Below are 21165 nucleotides of genomic sequence, written 5' to 3'. Positions count from 1 at the left end.
GATTCCACACCCTCATAGATATCAGACACCTTCATTTTGTCATCAGAATCCATCAATTATTCCTCGGGAAAGTGGTGAAAATGTCAGAAAATCTATTAATGATAAGGCAAGTTAAAAAATAAATGTATATTGTCCAAAATTAGTAAAGAAACCATCAAATTTTAGTGCGGTAATTCGGTTCGGTAGTTTTTGTGTAATCCTGCTGACAATCACTAAGATGTTCTTTGACTCTTATAGGTCATTTTTCAGTTTTTCTTTTTTTTGTACTGGTCATTTTGAGAGGGTTCTGTTAATCATAAGTGTGAAGTGGGAGGGCACACAGCCTGTTTATGAGCCTGATCACTCGTGCGTCTCGATGGACGTCTGGTTTCAGCCCCTTTCAGACTTGATCTCCGGAGAATATCCGCAGAGTTGGGAACAGACTTTCCCCGCACATGAACAGTGCAGCGGGAGAACGCTTTCATATCTGCCAAAAATGTTCACACACGGTTTCACTGATGATATTTAAGTGGTCAGAGAACATCTTGAATATAACTCAAGTCTGCCTTTAGGGAATTTCAATGGACTCAGATGAACTGAGTGAACCTGGAGTGACAACACTGGTTGGCGGAGCCATAAAACCACAGGGAGTTCATTCTGCTTAATAATGTTTCATAACCACACACACATTCAGTGTTAACTCACCCTGCGTAACAGGGGAGAACCTTGTGTTCAAAAATGTGAAAAAATGATAGATGGTGTGAACAAACCCCCTGAAACACCCCCCCCCCCCCCCCACCCCCACCTCTTCTGAAACGGTTCTTTGATGTCACTTTTGTCCATAATTATTGCGCTTATTTTATTAGTGAGCCGGAGACCGCTTCAAAGTGCACAATCACACTGTGCCTCTGTAATCCTCGCCATTAGAAATGACATTTTAAAACAAAAAGACCATTCTTTCACATGGGCTAATTGAAACTGCTTTACTGAATCGCAGAGCACACAAGTTTTCTTTGTGCCATTCTCTCTCACCTCACACACTCCTTCTCTCTTTGCTGCTGCTGCTGCTTTTCTCGCTTCCTTTTCCATCTCTCCCTTTTGTTTCTCCTATACTTTGCTTTTACTGCTAGAAAGATATGTTTTTAAGGAGAGTGGTTGAGGCAACACACACACACACAAACAAATACACACTGTTGTTTAGCGGGGTAGGTATCCTGTAAAAGCAGTGTTTAAAAGCACTCCAGACAAAACACTAAATCCACTTTCGGATCAGTCACGACATCAAACACACTCCTCCCGCGCCACATTGTAGTCCTCCGAACTTGGTCTGCATACGCACACACACTTTACGTGGTGAGACTCCAAAGCTCGGCCAGATGCGCAGTATGTGGGTAGGATCATACTAAGCTTGGGTCAAAGCCACAACTTTTTGTACCGTTCTCTATCGGCGCAAAGAGCCTCTTGTACAGAATGTGCGATGGTTGGTTGAGTGGGTTTTCCCAGACTGCAGCAGTAGTTGTTAAACTGTCTGCACGACCGGACTCTTACGTAATGTGATCATATGCAGAATGGAAATCCCCTGAGCCTCCAAATAAAATGAAAGTGTAGTAATTTGAAATATGAATATTTAAGTACAAATATTGCAGTAACTGGTCCCTGATGTAGATCAACAAGCCCTCGTCTGGATATCGACTCAAGCAGATTTATTACCATGTACAGAACTGAAGTGAAACATGAATCTATAATCTTTCCTTCCTTGTTTCAATCTGTAAATCCTGAAGCTCCACCACACCACAGTCACTTAATGTGTTTTGAGATTGGATCAAGAAAATATTTATTTGTGGTTATTTTTTTTTTTATACTTTACCAGAAATGAGGTTTGAAAATACTCAAGTCAGGGCAGGGAGGCGTGGTTCTTTTCTCTCTAGTGATTAGGTATAATGGTTTTATTTACAAAGAGGCACACTTGAAGCTACAAACTATCTACAGCCTCAATTTCATATGATGAAAAAGTGATTGAGTTGTATAACTTGGATTTTCTTTTTTTTTTCCTGCAATAGTCTGTTCCAGCTTTAGGGCCCACAAGTGTAGCTGTGGTATCACTTCCTTTCTGAGCCAGGGGGCGGATGAAAACTTTGCTTCCTGTGGTGAAGCAAATCTCACCCCTCACCCTCCCCCAACCAGTAGCAACAACTTTTGTGTGGTTGACCCCATTTGGCTGTAGTCTTCAGACCCTGATATTATCTGTGTCGAACCAGGCTTTAAGATGCAGAACAACAAAGCCAGCATCTTCCTCTGTTCTTCAGTTTACATTTTCTTGCAATTTATATACAAAGATGAAGATCATTTTCAACTGCAACTTTTTCTAGTCAAAATCAGGGAATGTTCCCAGCAGGAGTAGTCACCACTCGAGCTTTTTTAAACTTTATGTTTATGCTATTCATTCAGATTAACTCAGCCACAGATTATATTTGTCATAGTAACGTAATGTAACGTTAACAATATGTAATTTAAGTTAATATGATGAAGAATAATTGAGTAATACTGAACACGATTGTCTCAGAGACAATTTGTTATAACCCATCGATCTATAAAGTAAGTATATTAAAGTAAGCAAGTGCACGTATGTGAAGGTCAGTGTCATATTGGACTTAGTGCATATATCTGCAAGTGAGATGAGAAGACTGATAACCACTGTCAGTGACGCAGCATGAATCCAGAGGCACGAGGTGATCAGGCCACTAAATGCAGCCGGCCCCTGGCTCCTCTCCTCTGAGTTTCTGGTATAAGTGACTGCGAAAGTTAATCTTAGAGGAGCAATGACAAGTTTCCAATTTTCTCCGTTGGCCCAGAGTGGAGATGTGGCAGGGATTTATATAGAAGGTGAGATTGGTTGAAAGGAAGGATCCAACTCAGGGACAAACACTGAATGCACATGAGAGGATGACTCAGACTGCGTCGTGAGGGAAATTGAAAACAAAGAGAATCTCAACGAAGAGGGAAAAGACAAAAGCGAGAGAATAAGAGAGGCTCGTAGAAGAGGGTTTTCAAATTCCGATAAAAGTTTGGCTCTTTTTTTTTTAAATAACGCCACGTGGGAGAGTGTTTGAGAAAGAGTCAGATTAAACGAAAAAGTGAAGAGAGAACGACACAGAAAGAACGAACTCTGGAGAAAACGGTGGAGATAACGGGGGAGAGAGGACGCGGGGCTCGTGGGGTTGTGTGATGGAGGAGAGGAGAGGAAAGGCAGGTTCTTCCCTGCACCTACAGGGCTTCTTCCATACAAAGGCCGAGATAAGCAGGTCATGAGCTGGAGGAATCCCCATTATAATGTTTGCATGTTACCAGAGGGGGAGGTCCATTGTTCACATATTGTCACTCCCCTTTGTTGTGTGTGTGTGTTGTTCTTCACTCCCTCCATCGCCCTCCTCTTCCTCCTCACTCTATTTAATCCAGTCTTATGAAAAATTCAGTGGAGCCAAATGCAGGGCTGTCATGCTGCTGTATATTTGTTAAAATAGATCCAGCCCGTGGCCTTATGAATAAGTCATTTAAACGACAAAGACGCAGACTATAAACTCCACAAATAAAAGAATGAAAGTTTTATCCCCTTTTTTTTGTTGTGTTTGAGCACTAAAAATATATTTAATGGGACTTTACTGTCCAGAGTGATGAAAAGCTCATGTGGGGAAAAGATCCTCATTTTCATAGTTTTGTGTGTCTTTAAAAATGTGATAGAAAAGGTTGAAATACATTTTTAACAATACAGTTTCAAGATGAGAGTGGTGTGATGAATGAGTCTGTGGAGCCTTAATGCTAATGAATCTGTAGTGACGCAGTGTCTAAGTACTTTCTTAACAACGTCTAAGATAAGTTAAACTCTATTTTTTCAGTTGTTTCACCAAGATCTAGATTTTTTTTTCACAAGAGACCTAAGAACTAATGAGAAATGTGCGCAGTCATCACACAGTGCAGGAACATAATAACATTGGTAATTAGATAAAACAAAAACTGTACATATTTGACAAATAAGACAGGATGCAATAAAGACAGACTGGGACCAGTAAGGCCCAACAGTTGCCTTAAATGATATCAAGCTGCAAACTATCCCAGCATTCAACCCGTTTGGTAAGCGACGAGACATCCAATGTTGGAGTATCACGCTTTAACTTAAACCAACAGCCAATGGTACACATGTTAAAAAACCCAAGGGACATTGGAACTTTTTCATCATGTCCAACTTCAGCTCTGTTGCTAAGCAACAGCAGCAAGGGCAGAACAATGAGTTGTGACTCTACACGGTCTACCCAGTCCACCAAGACCCATTTGTGGGCCGGGTAGACCACATTATACAAATGCTCTGAATGGTTCAGCTATTGAATTGGGACGCTGGTATAGATATCAGTCCTCATGCTTGATTTTTTTTTTTTGACCAGATCTGCACTAAAATACAATGTCTTCTTTGTTGAGACAGAGGAGGAGACAGACAGGAGTGAAAACATTCTTCTTTGGCTGAGGTACAGAGATCATTGTGAAGACATAACTCCGGCTGCATTACTGACACCAGTATTCACTTATCTGTAATCCTCCCGCGTCCTTTGAAAATATCACATTAGAAGAACAGATGTTCATTTGCGAGAGGAAGCATTTCTACAAACTTTCAAATTATGCACAATGAGTTTTTCCACTCGGGGAAAAGGTTCAGGTCCGAGGTCAATCTCTCATATTCAGACACTTGAGCTCATATTTATGTTTTTAGAGTTTCATAGTAATATGAGTCAGATGAAAACATGTATGATTTTATACTTGAAGAGTTGTGGGCTATTTTTGAACACTTTAGATTTTGTCTTTATACATAGCCTATAGGGCAGGACATTTATTTACCCAAAACCCATATGACGCATCACGTGATTCGATCACATCGGCGTCATTGACGTCTCCAGAGGGTGAAACACTGGTCACTGAGTGTGCAGCGATAGGGAAGCTTGATACTGTACGTGTCACTAATCTGAACATCACCTCTGTGACGTCATCTCCCAATAAGCTTCTCAGTCGGCAGAGCTTAAAAGAAAACGTGTTGTTATCTGAACAAGAGATGATGCCGTCCTCACACTGCCACCAACTTCCTTGAGTCATACACACATGTCAACTTTTGTTTGTTTTCACTTTGCTTGTTTAAAATGTGGAAAATTGTATCGGCAACAATGTCGGAACATTCTGCCGAGTAATGATGCCTGAAATGGGTGGACGGTGCTTCAGTCGCTCAGTGTTGCCGGTGTGTGTGCCTCTCAGTGTGTGGGTCTGACTGATACTCTGACAAATGAAGAGTGCATTAGAGAAGACAGTCTCCCACCACATGGTGACCTGAAGACAATTTCTTTTTCTACTCCCTCTCTTATTCCTTAACTTTTTTCTCCTCTCCTGCGAGGGAAGTTATAGGAGTTCAATGTGGTCACAGTGATACCGAAGCAACAAGAGGTTCAAAGTGCAGAGAGAAAACTCATCTGTCATTTCCTGATTTTGGCCTTCATAACTAAAAATCCTTGCTGTAGATGAATTTTTTATATTTATATTGTGAGTGCTGCCTATAATAAGTCGAATCACCCCCACCCCTCCTCCCTCTCTTTCTTTCTTGTCCTCCCTGTAGCGCTCCCTCTGTAGTGAATGGACCTTGTGGAGCTCTGAGGGGAGATGACTCAATGTGGATTCTCAGAGCTTCGAGTGGTGTGTGTGCGTGCTTACGTGTGTGTGTGTGTGTGCATGTAAAGGTCAGTCAAATCCCCCTGGCTTCTGAGCACTGAGGGTTAGGAAGCATTAATTCTTCCATTCACAATTAGAAGTCAGTCCACCCCCTCTGTGTGTGTGTGTGTGTGTGTGTGTGTGTGTGTGTGTGTGTGTGTGTGTTTTGCCTCTCTCCGACCCCCTCCCCCTTGCTCTCACCCTCGTACACAGTTCAGATTTATATCTTCTTCCACCTCGAACAGCTGTAGTAAAAATAATTAGCTCTAGATAGCTCTTAATATTCCACATTCTAATCAGTTTATATGTTCGCCTTTGTGATGAACGACTCCGAGACAGGCCGCAGCTGGAATTGAGCGACAGTGGCAAGCTTTTAGTGGGCTGACATTTCGATTTAAAAAGGAGATGCTGCACTAGCGTTGCACTTTAAGTCTGCTCTTAATGGCGGCATAATTAAATGTCGATGGGGCTTTGTACAAGTACTGATGCAATACTTGCAGAGATCCTGTGACCTCGTGACGGAGAATAGACAGAGTGATGAGGACAAAACACACCCCTCCCTTCATCTGCACCTTCGACGCTATCTGGTAATTAAATCATGAGACAGTGAAATTATTAAATCTCAGAGGGATTTGGATTACTGAGGAAAGTGATGTAATACAAATGTAATAGATTGCCACTATGAAGTCATGTCCTCAGTATCTCTTATCCCCATTATCTATGAAATGGCAGACTTCCTCCTACTGATTGGGATTGTCCCATTTTTAGGTTGGTGGGTGGGTGGGCACATATAGTGCAAAGAACAGGCTGCATATCACTCATATGGTGACTTTACATAGCAAGCCATACTTACTTGATCCTATATGTGTGATTTCTGCCCTCTGAGATATAGGGATAGTCGAAAAACAGATAACCTGTACGTTTTCTGAGATTTTTCCTTCTAGCCTCTGAGTGAAATGTCCAGAGTGAGTCCATGTGGGAGTAAATTAGGAAAACTAAAGAGAATTCCCAGTGAGCAGTTGTGTTTGATGTCTCTAACTAGCCACAGACGCGAAACTGGAAAAATCCAAAGATGTAACAGAGGAGTTGATGTGCTGTAAATAAAAACATGTGTACAGTATTAGATGTGTACTGTCAATTTGCTACATCAAACAATTCATTCTCCATTTACAATGTCTGTTATGGGACGTTTTGTGAATCCCCTCAAATACTGTATATACAGTATGTCTGCTAAGGAACTTCACATGTGTATTAGATGAAAAAAACCCTCCTCTGTTAGTCACATCACAATACAGCGGACACACATCCAACAATGAGAAAAGGAAACTCAGTGTGAGTAAGCAAGCTGGTGCGGGTGAGAGCGATAAAATATTGCAGAGGAGGATGAAAGTGGGAGGACGACAAGAAAGGGAAATGGCGACGCAGGCCGCCGACAAAGAAAAACAGCAGGAATTAAAATCTGAATAACACAAAAATAACGAAGGGAGATGAAACAATGAGAGAATGACAAGAACAAGGAGGGAAAGTGATACATCAAGGCTGGGAAGACGACAGCCAGGAAGTTTGAGTGGGAGGAAGGCTGCAAGTAACAAAAAAAAAAAGAGAGAACAGTACATTTCTTCAGAGCCCTGTGCGTTACTTTGGGCTAATCCGTATGATATGCAAATTTTGGCTTTTGCAGTTTCTGTGCAGGTCACGAAAGACGGATGCACAAAGCACAAAATAGTGTAAGAAGTCATGTATGGGTGAGAGAGGGGCGAGTTACCATGCAGTGTGGTTATCATGTAGTGGAGGGCTGCCTGTCACTGCTGGCTGGTGAATGGCGCCGTCGCTCGACTGCACTCACTCCCCCGCAGAATGCAGAGGGGGGGGCATAATCTTGTCATGTGCCGACATATTGCATGTTGATGCCGAAGTATATTGACTGCTAATGCCATCCCTCGCTTCAGGGAAATAATATTATCGAGAGGGGGAGAGCAGGAGAAAATAAGAGAGGGGTTGAGATAAGCGAAAAAGGTGGTTATTGGAGAGCAGGGAGAAAAAGAGAGCGAGAGGAGGGGATGATGGGGTGAGAGGTACGGTTGTTGAAAAGAGAGAGGGCTTGAAGAAAGTAAAAAAAGAGAGATATAGGTGAGAGAAGGGGAGAGATAAGAGAGGGTGGGAGTGGGGGAGCGACGAGTAGAGCTGCGACAGTGTGTTGAATTATAAATGTGTTGGAAGCAAAGCATGGTCTCATACTCCGAGCTCGCTGTGCCTGCAGTGTGGGTGGTTCATTGATGCAATCTGGCATGCAGGACACGCACACACACACACACACACACACACACACACACACACACACACACACACACACACACACACACACACACACACAGTTGTGTAATAAATACTCCCAAGCACTGAAATGCATTCACAGTAAACGGTGATCATCTCATGTGAATGTGAGGCTGTTTCTCGAGGCTGACACTCGGCAGCACGGAGTCTCATGAGGTCATTTTTGATTTTGAGGAGGATTATTCAGCTGGTTCACACGACAAAGAAGCAGAAGTTTGAGAGGACAATAAATGACAGTTGTGTGACAACTGAAAGAAATTAAAGCTGAAGACGCTGTGTAGTTTCTTTCCTCCACACACACAGCTCCTCACTGTGCTCAGTGGACAAGCTTACTACTCTTTACTCACTCACTAATGTGATTCAGTTACATGTTGAGACTTCATCTGTATTTTCCAATACTGCTATGACCAGTAAGAATAAGAGCATCGGTTACTTGTTACTCAAGTGTCCTCCTGTGTTAGATACAGTAACTAATGTCCTCGCTTCAGTTTTCCAAATCTAGAAATATAGAGTTAGAATAATAAAATAAATAAAATAGAATCATTTTCAGAAATTAGCATTTCCCATACACAAGCAGGAGATTGTGTGGGTCAAATTGCATTCACATATAACTACAAGGACCTCTTCAATCAAAGCGTTAGATCTTCTTGATACTTCTCCAAAAAATTTCCCAGGGTGCAATTAGAGTTTGGTTAAGCTGCTCTCTTCTTTAGTGCATGCTGGGATGCAAATTAGCCTCATATTAGCCTTATCTGAGACTTATATCTCTCCTCTAATGTAAAGATTTTATGTCACATTTGTAAGTGCTGCTGACTCCCTGGTAGATGTTGGATCTTCCAGGGTAAATAAGGGATTAATAAATACAAGCAGATTAATAAAATAACATGAGTACTAGCACTGGACTGAATAATTTCCATCTGCCTTCAAGGGAAAAGCAGGTTATACATTGCATCTAGAATTTTCTATTCATATTTAAACTTAGAGTATTTTTGACAGATTTCAGCAAGATTTTAACTTGACTTTAAGTTTATCGCTTGTTATTATTATTGTGCAAAATCTGTACTTTCATCCACTATCACAGGGTGAACCCGTGTTCACAGTAGATACAGTGTTCTACAGTGAATTCAAAGGCATCTGATGCACAAGAAACAGACATGCATTTGTATATATGTGCAAATTGCTTCTCAAAATTGCTTTTCTCCTTCTAAATGACGCCCTTTGAAAGGTAAATGAGTGCATTAATATGGCAAATCTTTACAATGTGTACCACCTTCACCCATTTACACTGCACTACACTACATCAGGAGCAAGTAGGGGTTCATTGTCTTGCTCAAGGACACCTCGGCACACTCTCTGGAGTAAACATTTCGTTCACCAGACACCCACTCTATCCACTGAACCGTGCTGCTCCTCCACCTTCTGCTTCGAAGATCATTAATGGCTTTAATGTTCCTTTGAAATTGGCAAAACATCTGAACTTCTGCATGTGATGAAAGATGACTCAGCCCGTAATGGTACATGGGACGCTTTAATGCAAATGATGTATAACGTTGGCTTTGACATTTTCGTCTGAGTTATTCATCTTTTAGTCAGTCATGGTGAAATGGATTTCTCCTCAGCTTTGGTCAATTAAAGAAGAGAGGAGAAGGAGGAACAAATAGGAAGGAGAAAAAGAGAGGGAGAGATAAAGATTGAAGATTAAAAAAGAGACAAATCAACATATGTATAGAGAGGTTGAGATAGAGAAGGAGATGTGGATAGAGAATAAGGGTAGAGATAAGTGAGTAGAACTAGATAGACGTGGAAAGGCAGAAGAGAAGAGGACAGTGATGGAGTCTGATGTATAATCTGACCCAGACGTGGACACACTCCAGATAATGGGAGGAAATGTTTGACAGGAAAACACATGCTTTCATGTTTTCTGCTGACTCAGCTACTGAAATAGACAGCTTTCTATGATGGCTCACATAAGAGAACACAGAATGTAAACCTGCACACACACACACACACACACACACACACACACACACACACACACACACACACACACACATACACACACACACATACACACATACACACACACATAAACTGTGCATGCATGCACATAAGCCTATAAATAGCGATTGGGATTCAGGCACACATAAAACACACTTTTAAATGTTGTCTCTCTCTCTCACACACACACACACACACACACACTCAGCAGGGAAGCTTTTCTGAGGCGTCTCCAGAGGGAGCAGAGCAGCGACTACAGTGTAATTAGGTCTTGCTTGGTCAGGAGTTTTATTGCAGGCTGGGGACTTGTCTGGGGTAAAAACCATAACTTCTCACATAATACCATTAGGCAAGGAAGGGAGGCATCATGGCTAATATCATCCACACAGAGAAAGTGTGTGGGAGTTGTTGGATGCAAAACGTATGTGTTAATTTGGATGTGGTGAGTGACGCAGCTATTTTTGCCACTTTTCTCATGTTTAGTTGAAATAACAAATTTTTTAAATTTTTTAAAAATGCACTGAAACTGCCGGACTTAGACATTATGGCTGCTGTCAATGAGACATGGGTGGCTCGCATTTTAAAAGTGATGGCCACCTCACTTGCCATAGCTCCTCATTGTGGATATCAGTGGATATGATAAGGTGCAGATCTGCATGTAGTAAAATACAATATTATACATTTTGTGAGTCGGATGTTTGGAGGAAGACATTTTGTTGTGGTCCTGTTTCTTATTTCTTTCACAGGATCAGATGTATTTATTTATATGGTAGGAAAGAAGTTTTATTGTTAAGATCTCAATGATTTTTAACTATGTTGACATAATTAGGACAATAATGAAATAATTCAAGGAGAAGATGTTGTATTGTATCTTTTAGTATCTTGACCACTTTAAATATGCTATATTAAAGTCTGACTAGTTTGGTCCAAACTCAAATATACCCAAAATTAAGTTTTAAGATTTCAAAGCAGGGAAAGTTGAGCCCTGCTGAAGTGAACGGAATCAGGGAAGAGACTACAAGAGATTACACTTCTAATTAAAATCATGTTCTTTCCCAGCAGTGGGAATAAGAAAGTTTATAATGAGAGGGCAGAGGAAGGTGAAGCCATGTCTATTAAAAGTGACATATGCCTCTGAGGCTGCACTGGTGGTGGACAACACAGAGACAGAAGAAAGTATCGACATGTAACAGGCAGAGTAAGAGATAATTATATTTTATTAGATTGGGAAAATAAGTAAATGTATTCCCTGCAGCAAAAAAAAAAACTTTTCAATACCTTATATTTCCTGAACTTGTATAACAGAAAACCTGTAGTTGTTGGATGTGCAACAGAATGTCAGATACAGACACAACTTGCAAACACTTTTTGTAGCCAAATAAGACTCTTTCTGATTTTGATTTAAGAACCCCCGCCCCACTCTTCTACTTGAAGATCTGAAATATTCTAGGCTGTCTTTCCTGCACAGTGTGATTCTACCCACAGATTTCCAGTGATGCTTTTTTGCAGACTTCAGGGGATTGATTCTTGTGAGTTTGGCTTTGGATCATTCGCCCTTCTCTTCGATGTTTTGCACAACTTGCTGCCACAAAGCACCAAAATGAGGATTGTTCCATTTTCTACTTTATGCTTATCAATTAGAAATCTATGTTCTATTCATCAGTCGCTGCTCCTTTTGAACATCAACATGGTGGTTGTGGCCAAAGAGCTCAATTTACTTGATTTGCCCACGTAGCTTGTTGCTTTGCAGATTTATGAGGAGGAGGTTGCAGGTAAAGTTTGTTTGAGTGTGGATTAAACTGCCTTTCTGTGAATACTGTACATATTCACATTGATTGTATCAGTGTCATGTGTGCATGAAATCAACAAACTAGTGTTTTATAACCTAGCTACCTTTATACCTTTTATAGCCAAGGAGGCTATGTTATTGCCCCTTTCGGTCGGTCGGTTGGTTGATTGATTTATTGGTGGTTGATTGGTTGATTGGGTAAATAGTGGTCGGTTGGTTGTTTTGTTACAAGGATTGCACAAAAATGGATTTCCATTAAACTTGGTGGAAGCATGGGACCAGGGCCAAGAGAGAACCCATTACATTTTTCTGTGGATGAGGACAAAGGGATGGATTTTAGAATTTTTTATCCCTTTCATTAACATTGTGAGATAGGGCATTTTCACAAATATCCTGGGTATTAAAAAATGGATCCTGATGAAAAAAATGACGGATACTTTAAGTGAGAATTGTATGCAACTGTCGGTCCTTGGAGCTGGTATTCGCTCTGCTGAGTGCCCTTCTAGTTTAATAACATGCACTGACCTTGATGATTAGAACAGTGTCTGGTTTGGTTGCCGGATCAGATTATCACCCATGTGAAGCCATCGTTTATATTTTGTTTGCATTTTGCGTTTGTTTACATCACTGAAATTGTTTGCCAGCACTGCATGCTTGACGATCCTGAAAGGGGCATCCAATTCTCAATCCATCATCCTCGAGGGGTTGTAAGAGGCAGAAATCATTTAGAGCTGTACAGCTACAACAAAACTCTGTGTTCTCTATTCAAAGACACAGTGTTTGTCACTGGGTATAACAATATGCTCTCATTATACATCACACAGTAATTATTTACACAATTCAAATTCTCATTACTTTTCATCAATCCTCTGTGGAAGCTGCAAAATGTACAATATATAACATAATATATAATATATAACAATTACAATATAACATGTTGCACTTTTCATTTTATAGTAATAGTTAACTATCAGCACTGCGTCTTTTAAAGGCAAACCTGTGCATACACCGCACATTCATCATGTGCAGAAAGCTCATTAGTGCTGAGATTTGATGTGCACAAGGTCAAAAGTGTATCCGTGTGCTCTCAGTCAGTAACACATGGTCACATCTTTGTTTCTCCGAGTACTTCTGTATAACCTGACAATAGTATCAAAAGGAAAGCATATGGAAAGATCTGTGTAAGAAGTGTCAGTTTCTGTGAAATGCAAAGTTTCCTTGTCTGCCTCCAACATCCCATGTGGCTGTGCATCAATGTTATTATTACAAAGAGCTCCTGTAAATAAGATGACAAACCGACCTCCTCATCGCCGCCTAAGAGCAAGTTTCATGTTGTTGTTGTGAACTTATCAACAAGTTGGTGAACGGTAAAGCTCAGCAGCGGATGGATGCACCATTAACGTCTCTGATTAAATGGCTCACTGATTTCCGTGGTGTCTGGACGCTCCGTGGTGTCTGTAGCTGTCCGTGAACGCGTCCGCCAGCAGGTATAATTGAGGCTTTAGAGTTGTTTTCCCCCTGGATACCTGCTCTCTAAAGGGAAAAACGATATTCAAGATGAACATTGATGATTGGATGCACAATCTCCAAGAGTCTGCATAATAGCTCATTCCTCTGACCCACTGACTCTATCAACAGCCCGGCATCATTTTGATTTCCTCTTATCCAAGGTTGTCAACACTCCAATATTCCTGGGGGGGTGCTTCAACGCACAACTTCTGACCCTCTGATGAGCTGGTAATCCCGTTATGCTGCGAGAGATGCACTTCTATCTAGGCTGCAGAGTAATATAGGGTTATGGGGAGTCAAGAAATACCGCACCACAAAATGTGATGTTTTACCATACATATATAAATCAGAATTCAGTTAAAGTCCAGTGAAGCATTTTCTGAGCATTTTTCCTTTTAAATCAACACATAACAGGAGGTTTATTATGTCTTTCCATGAAGTTTTAGTTTAGGTCAGTTCATTGGTGAAGCTAACATTTGTTTCATCTGTTTGAAGGAAGGGAAATGTTACTTTCTGACCAAACAACAATGTATTATTTTCCCATTTCTTACGATTTGAAATGTCACATCTGTTTATGATGCCAATAGTATTTGAATTACTTACTATTCACTGGGAAATATGATGGTATGCACTGTGCGAGCACTGCAGGGGTCACAACAACAAAAACTAAATGCAAGTCTACAAAGTAAAGCACCAAAAAACCAACTGTTCTATTCGTTGTATCCATTCAAATGTAAATAGTATCAAACCCTAATGAACCTAAACAATTTAAGATTTGAATCTTTAAAAACTTGAGGGAAGTTGTGGCAAAACAAAACAGAACCTGGGCTGATAAAAACATGAAGACAGAGCGACGGAGAAAATACATTTTTTAATGTCAAGCTAATACATATATATGGGTAATGGTGCCAAATGTAAAGTTATAGACAGGTTAATGATCAATTTCCTTCCCTAGATCTCTGCTGTTGGATGGACAAAGAAAAAAAGTTCAAGCTTAATATTTTCTATATTTTTTGAACAGCTGCCTCCTTTAGTTTAGTTCAATCAATCATTGTCACATGGCTTTGAGCTGAAGAGCGAGACAAGCTGACACGTTTCACGTCACGCATGTAAATCGATACAGGAGCAAAACTCTGTTCAGTAAAGTGAAGTTTGTTAAAAAAAAAAACATCTGCACAACATTCCACAGTGGATGAAGCCACTTGGCAACGACACCGGACACCACATCACAGCCAGAAGTTTTTATTCTACTGCCTCGACCCATCATGTGTTTCATTCAGACCTGGAACGCTGGCAACTCGGGGTGTTGTCGCATTACAAAGCATCCGATAGATCTTTCATATTCTTTTTCACGTACACAAATACTGAACACACTCGTCTCTGTCACTTTCTTTTTTTTACCATCCTCCATCGCTCACACATTCAGTGACAGATCCCCCCCTTTAATCTATGTATACGTGTGTGTGTGTGTATCTCTGTGGATGGTCCCAGTAATAGGATTGGGCAGATTATGCTCCCGCCATTGTTGTAATGTCCATGTTTTACAAATCTCTCCCTCTTCAGAAACTCTAATGCCAGCTGCCTCACAGAGGATATAAACTGATGCAGCTGTTACAGTGAATTCTCCGTCTCTCTCCTCTCATCACCCCTCTGTTCTGTCTGACATTCTTTAGGTTTATGAAGACTTCAAAGTCCAAAAGACAGACTAATCAGGTTCAGATCTGTCCCTCAGATCACAAGCACGAGCTGGTAAACGTCTGATATAGCTGTCCAGCTCAGGCACTCGAGCAGTTTTCAGAAGCCATTCGTGTTTAACTGATGTGCTGCTGCCAATTTGATAATTATTGGGATATTTAATTTCTATAGAACACATTCATCTGGTGTGGTTTCATGTTTCAGGGGCATTTATGTCCTACAGATGCTGATCAGGAGAATTTTCAAAATCAAATTTTTTGCAGCCGCAATATTTTTTTTCTGTTTACGTGCTTCACCTGTGCCATGATAAGCTGCTTTCAGATGAGCGCTGGACTCTGCAGATCCTCCGTATTTTATCTGGAGGGGGTTGATGGCGCTTCTAACGTGCCACAGACGCAAGAATGAAAATTACTAAAGAAAACATATCTAATAATAATAATAATAATAATATGTCAAGAAAGTTTGTGGTGTTAAGATCTGTCCGTCCATCCCGTTCATGTGAACTCAGTATCTCAAGAATGCCTTGAGTTAAATGTTTTAAATTCTCAAAATTTTAGACAAATGTTAATTTGGACTCAAAGATAACCTGATTCGATTGTGGTGGTCGAAGGACAAGGTCACGGTGGCCTCTCAAAGTATTTCTATCAGCTTAAGGGAATGTCTTTTGGTAGAAACATTCACTTGAAATATACATGGAAACTGCGCTGGTCAGCGGAGGCAGAGAATTGGAGTGAGGTAATTCTAGTTCATCATTATTATCATTTATTTTTCGCCTTTGGTTTAGTAAAAGAAGGAAAACACAGCGTGACACTGAAACTTTCTTTTACTACCACAGGCATATTCCTCAGCTTTCACTCGTACTGTTAATTAACTCATGCATGAATTTATCTTTAGTTCATCAATATTTCACAGTCATGGAAAAAAAAACAGACACTGCTTCATTTGAAATGAAGCAGGTAGATACAAACTAACCTCGTTAAGTCTTTTTCCAAGCTTTTTGCATGATGCTGTTTCGGTTTTATTTTTGTCGCACTGAAGTTGACACCCTGTTTGATTACTCTGTGGCACACACACACACAGACACACACACAGACACACACACACACACACACACACACACACACACAGACACACACACAGACACACACACAGACACACACACACACACACACACAGACAGACAGACAGACAGCAGACAAACACCTCTCCTCAACTTTGCTTTCTATTTGAACCTGTAACATAGTTGTCAGCTCCAGTTGTGATTAATGATTAAACGTCAGAGGCCGTTTCTACTCTCTGAGCTCTTTTTTGTTCCCATTCAACCTAGATTTTTTAGTCTCTCACGTTTTTTTCTCTGTATTTGTTTCTTTTTTGCTTAGATCTCCTCATCATATATTTCCCCAACTCCCCCTTTGCTTGGATCTAGGCGATACATGTGTCTGTTTTGAGGCACATTTTGAAAATCGCAGATGCTCCATCACACACACACACACACGCACACCTCTCCGAACATCTCCAGTCTTCCAGAAAGTAACCTCTGATGGATGACTGACTGAGAATAAAGTGCCACACATCTGCTCTGCATCACGGCTTCGTGTATAAAGACATTAACACAACTCGTCCTTGTAGAGATAAATTACTACCTGAGTGCACACAAAACAAACACTCTCTCTGATGAGAAATACAAGTGAAATAATAATCATAGAATTTTCAAGTTGTATATTTACAGTATTTTGTTGTTTGTTAGTACAACGCGTCGTTTAGTTTTCTCAAAGTATATATGTTTTAAGTTTGTTTCTTTGTGGAAGAGAGGCTTGTACTGGGGAGTTGCCAGGTGTGGGCTCTTGTGCTGTTGGTGAGTTATGAGCTATGAGCACGTTTCCTGTTCCATGAATACAAATGTATTTAGATTTGCCAATCTGGCAGCTTCAGATTCAGATTCAGAAAATGTAAGAACAGGATATCAAAAATTTTATGAATCCTGTGGGGGAAACTTTTTCTCTCTTCTGTTTGTTTTTCTCCCAAAACTAACAACAAACAGGTTTAAGTGTGCAATGTGGTGCAATTATAAAAGCAGAGTTTCTCCATACTTCTGCAAATGCACTTTCAAGTATCAAAACCACACAGTAAACAGGATTTAATGCTTGGGTACCCTCAGAAAATCCTCAAGACAAAGTACGTTATCCACGGAGAAAAGGGAATATGCTGTTGAACGTCATGCAGTGAAATGACACATTCAACAGTATGCAGGGATATCACGTGCACACGCAATATCACATGCAATGCTTTCTCAACACAAACTAAATCCTCAGGCTCCAATGGACTCACTGAGTTAACTGTAAGGTACTACTTAGAAATACTAGTATATTTATAAAGTCATATACCAGGTGCAGTTCAATGTGAGTGCACTGTAGCCAGTTTAGTTAATCTAGAAAAATATAGTGGATTGGTTCATGAGAAGGTAAATTCAGCCAACCAGAATATTCTTGGATGACTACAACCCTACTACAATGATATGGAGTCAGTATTGTGGTATTATTAATGTGTGTGTGTGTGAAAAGTTGTGTGACTGGACGTGCATAGTCACATTTGTAAATGTGTAAAATTATCTTCAAGTGTTTGCGACATTTTTGAAGAAAATTCACATCTCACCACACATTTACAGATTTGTCTAGAGAACCGATCTTTATACACATTTACAAATCTCAACACTCGTGCACAACACACACTTGCAGATACTTTTACACATTTACAAATCTGATAACACACACACGAAAGTGTTGACGAAATAAGATGATTCTCTGGAACATTCTTAAATTACAAGCACCATTTCGAAGCAGATTTATAGACGGTAATCTGCAAAGACATCAGAAGTAATGATATCCTGTGGCAGTAGTGCAAAATGTATCCTCCTTGCCTCCATGAGCAGCATGTCAAAGCTCCTGCCTCTGGTAACTGCTGACCTTATTGGTATAAGCTGCAATAAGTAGTTTTAGGAAGGAAGCACTCACCTGTGATCAGTCCGTTTCACACTTCTCCCTCTGTTCCTCCCCTCCTCTTCCTGCTTTAAAAAACATCGGATTTTTAAGAAATGAGTTTGTGCTGATATTTGTTTTTCCAAAATATTACATTACATTAGCATTTCTGTTTTGTTTCGTTTTTTTGGCTATCAGCATACATTCCCTTGTTTTTGTTCACGACAAAATCCACTTGGATCTGTTTCCACTTTTCCGCTTCCTGTGTTTGTTTCTGCACAATCCTCGAGATTTTCCGGTGATTTTAGTGAAGGGCACGTTTCAGTGTGTGTGTGTGTGTGTGTGTGTGTGCGTGGGTGTGTGTGTGTGCGTGGGTGTGTGTGCGCGTGTAGTTGACAAGTGAAGAATGTTTGGGTCCTAACAGCCATACAGAAAATGCCGGAATCATCATTTTAGTTACACACTGCAATGAATTCATGTTAAATGTCTCTGTGTTCTGGTTACATGTTTGTCATTTGCATAACATGTGGAGCATTTCATGCCGTATCGAGCGTAACCAGCAAAACCGCCTGTGTTATTATAATTCAATGCATGTTTCATCTGATCATGGCAGTTTACATAACGCACACATGCTGCATATGAATCTGTCTCCTCACATTTCCGTCTCTTGTCCCCTCCCACAGTTCTTGGTCTTGCTCATTAGCTCGTGTTATCTCATTATCTTCATCCTCAATCAATCAGTGTCCCTCCCTCTCTCTCTCGCTCGACCACCAGTCTCCCCGTCAGCAGCATCACATTGCAAGTCCGTCACCGTCTTCCTTTCCATTCTCTACCCGTCAGTCATGATTCTGTTGTTTGGTGTAAATAAACTGTGCGTGGGCGTGTATGTATGAATTTGTTTTCTGATGTGTCCTTCGGGATTTGTTTTTCTTCTTGCCCCCACATGTGTCTGCAGTAATGCTTTGTGAAGGCGGGATCCCAGTTCAACTGCGAACTTAATGAAGTGGAACGAGCCTCATCGCGACGAGCATAGGTCAGGGTGAGCACACGACCCACAAAACACACTGACACACACAATGCAGGCTCGCAAGTGCCATTGCTCCATCCAGTGTTTGTCCAACAGCTGTTTATGAATTCAACGCTGGCTACACAAATAGACAGTAATAGAATTCCTCCGCCTGTTTTTCATCAGGCTTTTATACGAAGGAAACATTTCTCTTGTTATAAATGCACAATAGAGATATAACCAAGGTTTGCTCTTCCATGGAAAACATGTTTATATGTTTCACCACTTTCCATCACAGCACTGGTGCACTCTAGTTTATAGTAGTGGGTGCCCACCTGGATTTGTCCTTTTAGTCTCCCAGCCTCGTACACACCCACCCGCAGGTGAATCCACAAAACTTAAATGTTAACCAATATTTTCAAAGTGAAAGCCACAAAACTAGTATTGCTTAGTATCCACAAAGAACGAGGGTATACAGAAATCATTATAGCTCCCATTATTTTGCTTCTATTGAATAATGATTGATATTTAAATTGGTTTTTATAATTTTGGCTATGCATCATGTACCTGCGCATCACATAAACGACACTGCCTTCAAGTTATAAGTATGTTAAGTGCTTTTGTTTTGAATTAATCCGCAGCTGTATTCTCAACACATGGCAATATATATGAAAAAGTTAAAAAAAACATTTTCTATTATAGAAAACCAGCAAAATTGTGTCTTTAAACTTAAAAACTGCTTGTTTTGCTCGAACTTCTATTTAGTAAAGTCTCTGGCCTTGTGATTGGTCACACTTTAAAAAGACTACCTCAGACAAATTGATTTTTACGCTGGCTTCACTGACTTCTGGTCCCATTGTGAGCAGGTGAGGCTGCACCACAGTTCAGTCCCCACAGATTGATAACAAAGCCTATGGAGTCCAGTAAACTTAGCCTCGGAAAAGGTTTTTCACACGCTCAGGTGCTTCGGGAGCCTCAGGGCTGTCTGCGATGTTCCTTGTTTTGTTGGCCTGTGATAAAAAGCTGAGGGTTTACAGCCAGATGTGTGTTTGTGGGGGATGACCAGCAAGAGATTTGTATATTTGGCATGTGAATGTGTGTTTCCATGTCTAAGTTGCTGACTCGGTGTGTTTGGTCTCTCCAGGACAAATGACCCGTGTCCTTGTCGGCACTGATAGGCAGAGCCGTGTCGAGGTGTCAGGTGTGTGATCATGCCGTGTCCCTGCAATGTCACGGCACGAGGAGCGACATGGCAGAAGCCTGTGTTATCTAAAAGTAAGGGGGCATGTCTGTCCTCCTGTCCTTTTCTAAGCTCTCGTCAACAATAGATGCAACTGGAAAAAAGTATTTTCGCTCATTCTTTCTTTTTTCTTTCTCTTTCTGCTATGTCTCACTTTCTGACAAGAGAAAAATGCAACAATGAGCGCTCTCAGTACCTGAATCAGCAGACGGTGCGGCAGGAGACAGAGGGACAGAATCAGCTTGGCACAGGCAGACAGGAAGATAATGAGAATAGATGGTGGCAGACGACTAACACACACACACAGACAGGGGAGAATGACAAAGAATGATACGTCGCAATCAAGCATCTTCGGCAGACATGTAATTGTGTGTTGGTTTCTTTCCTCCATCTTCGTCTCTCAACCTTTGCCTCCTCTCTCTCTTCCCCTCTCCTTCTCACAATAGAAATAAAATCTGGCAGCCACACAGCCATAAGCTGTACATTACACAGGGATAATTTATGAGTGGCAGAAACACTGCGTTGAGGCTCCTGAAATGTGTTGCAGAAATGCCCACTTGTTGTTGCTGCAGCATTGTGTCCGTTGAACGAGTTTGTCATTATTAGCAGATTGAGACCCACTAGCGCTGCTGCGAGTGCCAGCGAGCCGACTGCCAAGATGGTGTTGTTCCAGAAAACAGAAAACTCAGCCAGAATTAATGGAGTTTGACTGCGAGTGTTCACAAAATATCAAAAATATGTTAATGCAATATGTTAATGTGGCCCATCAAGTCTCATCTTATATTGAATCATCGTAAGAAAGCATCTTGTTTATAGCCAGGGGCGGATCCAGGGGTGGGGCCAGGGGGTTGTAGTGAAGTGCCCCTGTCTTTTTTTTTTTCTGCTTGAACAACGAACAAGT

The 21165-nt window shown here is 40.9% G+C and overlaps 1 protein-coding gene across 1 annotated transcript in view; it reads left to right on the top strand.

The window, feature by feature from the left end:
• Positions 1–20299, top strand: part of grm8a (glutamate receptor, metabotropic 8a) — a 340837-nt gene extending 320538 nt beyond the window's left edge. The window contains exons 15-16 of the mRNA XM_069519989.1: positions 18974–19051; positions 20169–20299. The gene's annotated coding sequence lies outside the window, so the exon portion shown is untranslated. The remainder of the gene's footprint in view (positions 1–18973; positions 19052–20168) is intronic.
• Positions 20300–21165: the final 866 nt, after the last annotated feature.

The sequence above is a fragment of the Paralichthys olivaceus genome, chromosome 23, assembly GCF_024713975.1.
Source record: "Paralichthys olivaceus isolate ysfri-2021 chromosome 23, ASM2471397v2, whole genome shotgun sequence".
Taxonomy (NCBI): Eukaryota; Metazoa; Chordata; class Actinopteri; order Pleuronectiformes; family Paralichthyidae; genus Paralichthys; species Paralichthys olivaceus.
The sequence above is the reverse complement of the archived record's forward strand: the minus strand, read 5'-3'. Positions and strand labels throughout refer to the sequence as shown.